Genomic DNA, 8,002 nt, shown 5'->3' with positions numbered 1-8,002 from the left:
GACACTGAGGTGGGGCCCAGGTGTCAGCCTTAAGGTGCCCCAGGTGGTTAACAGCCCCGCAGCTGAACCTTTGACGCGTGACAGCATCTTCTGGCCTTTGACGAACCTGCAGGTTCTTTCTGATTCAGCAGGTCGGGGTGTAGGGGCGGAGCCTCATGTCTAACGATCTCTCAGATGACCCCAGCGCTGCGGTCCGCCCAGGCCTTGCCTCGCAAAGTGTGCTCTAGAGCCTGGAGCAGAGCTCCTGGATGCCGGGTGAGCTGAGAATCACCCTAGTGGCTCTTCAGAAATGCAGAGCTGGTGCCCAGGCCCCACCCACTGGGGCTGCGGTTCAGACCCGGGCACAGGTGAGACTCTGGAATACCCATGGAGGGGGGTCTGACGTGGGCGTCGTCAAGACCAGGCTGCAGGGCATCAGCCCAGTCACCTGGAGCTGGGAATAGACTTGGCCAGGAAGGACCTCCGAGCCGGATCTAGAACACGGGACATTTGACCAAGTCCAAGGCCTGGCGCTTTATCTGGCTTGTCAAAATCTCCTGCAACTCTTCTGCATTACTTTGCTTCATAGGAAAATATCCAAGTTACATTAAACATACATATATATTCCTTACACATATCATTAAAGGAGGCTTAAAGCTGCCGGGGGAGGAAGGCTCAATCGGAGTGGAGGGCGGAGTGGGGGTGTTAGCCCGTTCACAGTGCCTTGTGGAGGGCGGGGTGTGGGGGGCAAACGAAGCCGGGCTTCCACCCAGGGCCTGAGGAGTCTCCTTGGAGGAGATGTAGGGACCAGGCTGGGTCTCCTCTTGGTAGCACAGAGTGAAACTCGGGTGTCCGAGAGCTTACGAAGGTCGGGCACATCGCGCCCATGACCTCACTGAAATCGCGCAGCAGTCTTGAAAATTGGACAAAAAAGACACATCCGTTTCGCGGATTAAGAAAGGATGCTCTGGACATCGGTTAACTTGCACAGACAGTGGCATGCGAAAGTGAGCACAGATCCGGATGTCGGATGCGGCTTCTGTAACGAGGGAAGACAGTGGCTGAGATCTCACAGAGAAAATGGTTTCTGTGCCTACCGCTCCCATCCTTGAAAGGTTGCGCCTAAATATCGAGGGGAAAAGGCTTCGATTTTTATCGGGAGGAAATGCGTTTTGTGCCTTCACCCCGGTTCTGCAGCTCCGTGAATCCGGACACAAGATGTCATTCTAAGAGCACCCCCGTCCTGATGCAGGCTTCCCCGAGGGGCTCAGAGGGCAGCGCTCAGGGTTTTCGGTGTCAGGATTGACCACCATTTCCATCTGACCCAGGCCCAAAGAAGCTCAAGGATGTAGACAAAAATCCAGCCGGACCCAGTATCAAGCCTCCACTCCCCTCCCCCAGTCTTCTCTCCCCACGTGACATACCGAAGACTGTTTTTCAGACCAAGATTAGACATCAGGAAATGGGAACCAAGTGCATTTCAAAGTCACTCCTTGATGCAGAACCAGAATGTCAAGCACGAGTCTTGTGCTCGTGGTAAACGCTGTGGACCATATCTACAGTCCAGGCAAGGTTCGGGGAGAGAGTGTGGGTAACAGATGCAGGCTCCCAATGAAGAGGTCCGCCTGGGGACACGTTCCTGCCCCCTGTGTCCCGCCCGCCTTTATCTTGATGTCCCACGTCACACATTAGAGCTGCTCTTCCGTGTGATTATGAAATAAAAATAAACAAACGAATGAACGCCTAACTAAAAGAGAATCCCTTGTAGAGGAGGGAGCTGGTCATGGACTTGTGTTAGTTCAGTTTTTAATATGAAAATATTTTTTTAAAAAACAAAGGTAGTATGACAGTCACATTAGGACTTTCAGGAGAAGAAACCATCCTGTTTTCTTAAGTGTTAGGAACTCCAATGAAAAAATTTATCTGTATTGGATGCGGATCCATTTGCTTATTGATTTTAGGAGATCCAGGGTTGAATTACATAAAAAGTTAATTAGTACGTCTCACTGCCATTGTATTTTGAGCCACTGTTATTGGAATTAAGCACAGGAAATGTTGGAATTAAGCACATGAAATGTGTAATATTGCATTCATATTCACTGTGTCAATATTGACTGCGTCCGAGTTAGAATTTGTTTCTCCTTAGCTGCTCTCATCGTCTGGCAAGAATGGCTGAGGCATTTGTTTTTTTTTCTGAGGTCTGTATTCCTCATGGGTCAGAAAAACCAGCTCTTTGGCTGAGTTCTTCATTCGATGCCTCTGAAAGACCTGAGTGAGGGTTTCCATTGTACAGACGCTAGCGAGTCCATTGAACCTATCTATTCTCTGCTCATCCCGGAAGCTGTAAATAGAACAGATTTTTTTTTATTAGACTCTCTCTGCTGAGAATCACAGGCTTCTCACTGAGCTCAGAAGTTTCGGCCCCGAATTCCCCATATTTGTTCATTACATTTCACTCAGAGGGATTCTCTGACGTGCAAATCTTTTACCCTCTGCCCATATCACAGTTATAGTCCGAGGCGACTGGCGAGTCTGGGACAAGTGGGAACGTAGCATTAGATTTCACTAGGGAAAAAGGGAAGCTTGCCTTAAAAATTAGGTCAGGTCATGCCTGGTTTTCGGACATGGTTGCTTAGGACGTTTGCCTTGTTTGAGCACGTGCAGCTGCTAGGAACTTAACTGGAAACCATAACCGGACCCATGGCAGGATGTGGGGGGCACGGGAAAGGGGGTGGGGGGAATAGCATGCTGTCTTGTCCCTGGGAAAACTTTTGAAAATGATTAGAAAGCCCAGTTCCTCTCGCCTTCACGCAGGACACTCATGAAGTGCCTGGATTTCAAATGTTCACGTCTAAATTGTTTGTTCTGAGTAATTTGCTTAGAGCTTAGAGCAGTCAATATAATACATGACCCAGATTTTCAGGCCAGCTCCAAAATGTGTTTTCAACCTACAAATAAGCAAATATTGTCGTGACTCTGAGCCTGGAAGGAAGCAGGTGCTTGGTGAGGATTCCGGCCCAATGGTTGAGACTGGGGTCTGGGGCTGGGGAGGACGGATTTTAGGGACCAAAGGCGAAGGCTAGCTGTGGCCTTTGCTGGCTGAGGAGCAGAGGCTGGTGAAGGACGGGTATCAGCAACCTCTGAGAGGAAGCTGGGAGAGCCGAGGGCCTGGGGCCACGAAGAGAAACAGCAGTGGGACCTGTCCCTGCGGCTCAGTGCTCGCCGGTGCTTAGAGGGAGGGTCATGTGGGACTCAGTCTGTAGGAGAGAATGATCAGAGATGAATAAATAGATCACAAATCCCTTATAAATAGGTAAACGCTTAAACACTGCTACGGGAGTGTGAATTCACTTCCACTCGCTAAGAATGACCAACCCCTCCCTCCCAGCCGCGTGCGGTGGCGGGGGGGGGGGGGGGGGGGGGGGGGGGGGGGGGGGGGGCACCCACACGGCACCGCCCCCTTCGGCTCCCAGCATGCCCATCTGCCGGCCGTGATCGCATGGCCCCCCTCTCCGATCACCTACCAGGGGGCGACAGGAGCTTTACGCACACAGTAGGTGCCTAACAAACGCCAGTTGTTAGTGTAGCTTTTTCTTGTCTCCCTCCCAGAGTGGAGGTCTGCGGCCAGACGTCTCCTGCTGCCCCCGTGATCGTCGTGGGCTCAGAGTTCCCTGCAGTCTTTAAGAGAGAGCTTGCCTTTCCAGACAGAAGACTTAAAAATGACTCCAGAGCCCCTCTGGGAACGGGTCCTGAAGAAAAGGCTCTTGGGGGAGATCAAGGCAAAGCCTGTTAACGTTAATCTTTGGCCTTACACTGTACTGCAGAGGAAAAGGCAAGGGCTTAGGATTTGACACTTCCAGATCTTTCTACGGGGAGAAAGAAATTATGGTGGGAAGAGAGATCGTACTCACAACAGTGGAAACGGAGAGTTAGTTCCTCAAGGAATGTCTGTACGGATTGAAGAATGGGTACGTGCATCCCCTTCATCCTCCTGGCCTTACGCGTTCCTTTATTTTTTATTTTTAATTTATATTTATTTATGTATATTTTTTACGCCTACAGCACCTGGTCTTCCCAGGAGGTCTCCCATCCAAGTACTAACCAGGCCCGACCAGCATTCTGTTTCTGCCGAGCCCTTCCCTGCTCCCTGCAGAGAGGAATGCTCTCTTGAGAGGGACGATGGCCCGTACCAGTCAGGCCTGGTGAGAGCGAACGTTTCCAGACTCTTGGCAGCGCTTAGACCTACTGTTCCGAGCGACAGAAACTCCTGGAATTTGAGCTGTTACTGGTGCGGCTGGTGGCCAGACCCTCAGGGGGTCTCAAATATATTTTTCAGGGGGTGACTAAAAGCACAGTCCCGTTTCCTGATGGAAAAGTGGGGGGCAAGAGGGGGGGCCTTGGCGATTTCACAGCACTTCCTATAGAGAATTCCCAGAGGCGAAGGCCATAAAGCAACCCGCCGCTCCAAGATGTCTTGTAAAAACGGCAGTCGGTTTTAGAAATATTTAATCCCAGATTCCACCGGAGTACGGACACATGGTATTTCCTGTTTCTGGAAAGTCAAAGGAAAATTAAGCTCTGTTTGGAAGAGAGCGGGCAGAGCCCGGTGCTGGTAGCGACCCGCAGCCCCTCCACTCACGCGGTGGCGGTCGGGGGCCTGCAGGGCGGCTCTCAGAAGCTGTGGGAACCTAACTTCTCTTGGCGAGAAAAGAAACAAAGTGTAGAGGCCGTCTTTGTTTACATACATAAGGGGACAGCCGAGCCCAAGGGACACTGCTTCAGTTTGCAGAGCCCGTAACAGCGACTTAGGATGTTATTTATAATCCTTTGAGACATTTTTTTCGAATCGCTTATTCAAGGAATGATCAGTATCCAACCAACTACAGTGCCATTCTAGAGGGTTTCGCTTTGTTTTATATTTTAAGAAAACACTAAACAATAACATTGCGAATCTCATTATAGGCAATCTGATAGGAGTTTGCTTTGCCCATATTAATAATTAGAATTTTTTTTCTGAAAACACATGATTGGACTTTTTGGTTAAAAGAGGCCTAGCTGCACAGAGTGAGGACTGTCTTTAGCTTTTGCCATTGCCCACCCTGAATCTCCTACTGCGGTCAGATTGGTTTGTTCTTCATCGACTCATCATTACCCTTTGTACTTTCTAAATTCTGTGTTTCACAGTTATTTTATTTTATATTTTATATTTTATTTTATTGTTTTATTTTATATCTTATTTTGTTTTATTTTATTTTATATTTTATTTTATTATTTTATTTGACTCAAGGGCCCCTCTCTTATCTCTGTGCTTCTGGTACGAGCTGTACACCAAGGCCTAATTCGCGCCTCAGCACGCCCAGGAAGCGGGTCCTGCTCGTCCTCACTCCCGTCCCGGAGGGGTCTCCCCTGTGGCCTTCTTAAACACCCACTGCTCATGTCGTTCACGTGGCACGGGTCCTAAACTGTCCCCGACTCTGGCGCAGACCTTCGAACACCCTTGGGACTTCTTGAGTGACAGCAGCGTCTCGTGATGTTTGTGACGAATGCCATTGGCCCGTGCGTGAGTGTACGCTGATGCGGTGTGGAGAGGAAGCAGCCTTGCGGGTAGAAGTCGGAGCTCTCAGCCTCGCCGCCTGACCTCCGTGGAAGTCGGGGGGGCCGGAGACTAAGATCGGTCATGTGGCCAGTGGTCGAGTCGGCCACGCCTATGCGAGCCGCGGCCCGGGGGGCTTTCTGGTTGCTGAGTAGGTCTCTGTCCCGGAAGGGTGGCGCGCCTTCACCGCACAGGTCGGAAGCTCCCGCGCGCGGCCCTTTCCCAGACCTCGCCCCCTGTCCCTCCTCCCCCGGCTGGTCGTTTGTGTCCTTTCTAACAAAGCAGTAGACACGAGGAGAGAGCTTTGCCGAGTCCTCTCCGTCATGCTAGCGAATTACCAACTCTGAAGGAAGGTTGTGGGACCCTCTGAATCTGGAGCCGCGTCAGGCAGACGTGCAGGCAGCCTGGGGACCCCGCCTGCAGCTCGTGCCTGCAGCCAGGGCAGTCTCTGGGAACCTTGCCCTTTGACTTGTGGGATCTGACCCGAACTACGGCCGTTAGCATCAGGATTGAATGGAATCAATTGCAGGACATCTGGACCATGTCAACAAGGGGGCGTCAGAACGCAGTAGCGCGTAGCTCGTTTAGAGCCGCGCCGTGTTTTTAGGGCGTCTCCGTTAGACCGTCGAGTAACATCAAGCAGAATGGGCATCACGACATCAGGATGAAGAAGAGAAGAATTACGTCAGGCGATTCCATCCGTATCGGTCAAGCCGCAATGTCCACTGATGGTCGGTGAAGCAGTCGACGAATGAGAGCGCGTGCGGCCCATCTCCCCAGCTGCCCGGGGGCTGCAGGGAGCCAAGACCGCATGTTCTTCATCTCTGGATTTCAAACAATGCCCAGCGAATTGTCTTAAAAACCCCAACTGTGAACGACCTGCTCGACGGTTGCTATGTGGACGTACAAATATTTACTTGTTAATGTTAACACTCGCCTTGCATCTCATGCCTGCTTAAGTCTTGTCTCTCCGAACGTTATTTTAATACTCTTTCTTTTCCTCTCCGTATTTCACAAATGAGAAAAGCTAAGCCACCGATAAGCACCTTTGCTAGAATCTCAGACTAAGTCAGGACCGGCCCTGAAATGAACAGTCCATTTTATTTGGGTTTCCATGCCCGTTGCTTAAGTTATCACACCCTGCTTAAGTATTAAGAGCTGCTGGCTATTTCCAGTTCCAGCCATTATATAGATGATGACAGATACCGATGCAGGAATCAAGGCTCAGAATCACATTCTGTGATGTGTGATACGCTTGTCATTCATCCTAGAACTGTTCGTTTAGCCTTATGTTCATACTAGCAGTTAAACCCAACAGCTTCTCGCCGGATTACATGAGACAATCATTTATACTGATTGGGAAGGTTAGGACTCTAACTTAAAGTATACACTCTTAGAAAGGATAGGAAATGGACCTCAAGTATTGATAAAAATTGAAACAAGAAACATTAAAGAAAAAAAAGAAACCTCAAGAGTATAAAAGCAATTGTATTGTTTGCCTAGCAGCTTAAAATGTAATTATCCCTCTTCAGCTGTAGCTGGTCTCAATCCTTGAGTCTTCATGTTATAAATCAATTGAAACAGTAACTTTGTGGCCAGAGGAGGCTCTGACAATGACGGAGGATACCAGTCAACCTTTGTTTCAGATGGGAGAACAGAGAGAGAAGTCTTTTGATTTTATCTGCTGTAATGTTACTCTTCAGATGCCATTACTCGCCTTTCCGACACACCAAACTTTTACTTTGTTACGAATAGAGATGCTGAAACGGCAGCAGCTGGAGTTAGGGGACAGCCGTTCCTGTGACGTCCTATTTGACAACATGCCGTCCTGTCCATTAAGGCCTTTAAATTCCCCTCAAACGTGTGGGAGGACACATCTAGGTTCGCTTAACTCAGTGCTGAGCAGGTAACAAACCCAGCGAAACTTGCGTCGATAAGCTGATGCTCAGCGCATTGTCCTGGGGGCTTTATCTGCAAACGCTGACACGGATGATTATTTTCTGGGGACTGAAGTCTAGGCAGTCCCCCTGACACTTTCTCAGAGACAAAGCAGCTGATTTCAGTGGCCATTTTTCAGTCAAGAGAAAAACCATTCCCTTCTCGAAGACCCCCGGGTAAGCAGCGACGTGCTCGTGACGCTGAGTGTGAGTTCTGTACGCGCTTCTGTACCTACCCGTGTGCCCTAGAATGGGAGCCATGTGGGCGACTGGACTTGTCAAGAGAAGACTTGGGAGTTGGCCCAATATCGGTTGTTTCAACAGTATTTAATTCCAGGAGAGGCTAGGTCAGTTCTCTTTTGAGATCCAGTTATAACAACTGCAAACTTTCAGAATTTCAGAGCATGTCTGAGCTAAACTAGACTTTTCTGGTCTGCTGCAGGCCAGCCTCCTGGGGCCATGGGAGAATCGATGGGGCTGGATCAGACAAAGG

This window comes from Rousettus aegyptiacus, unplaced genomic scaffold (genome assembly GCF_014176215.1).
Source record: "Rousettus aegyptiacus isolate mRouAeg1 unplaced genomic scaffold, mRouAeg1.p scaffold_m13_p_15, whole genome shotgun sequence".
NCBI lineage: Eukaryota > Metazoa > Chordata > Mammalia > Chiroptera > Pteropodidae > Rousettus > Rousettus aegyptiacus.
This window is presented reverse-complemented; position numbering follows the sequence as displayed.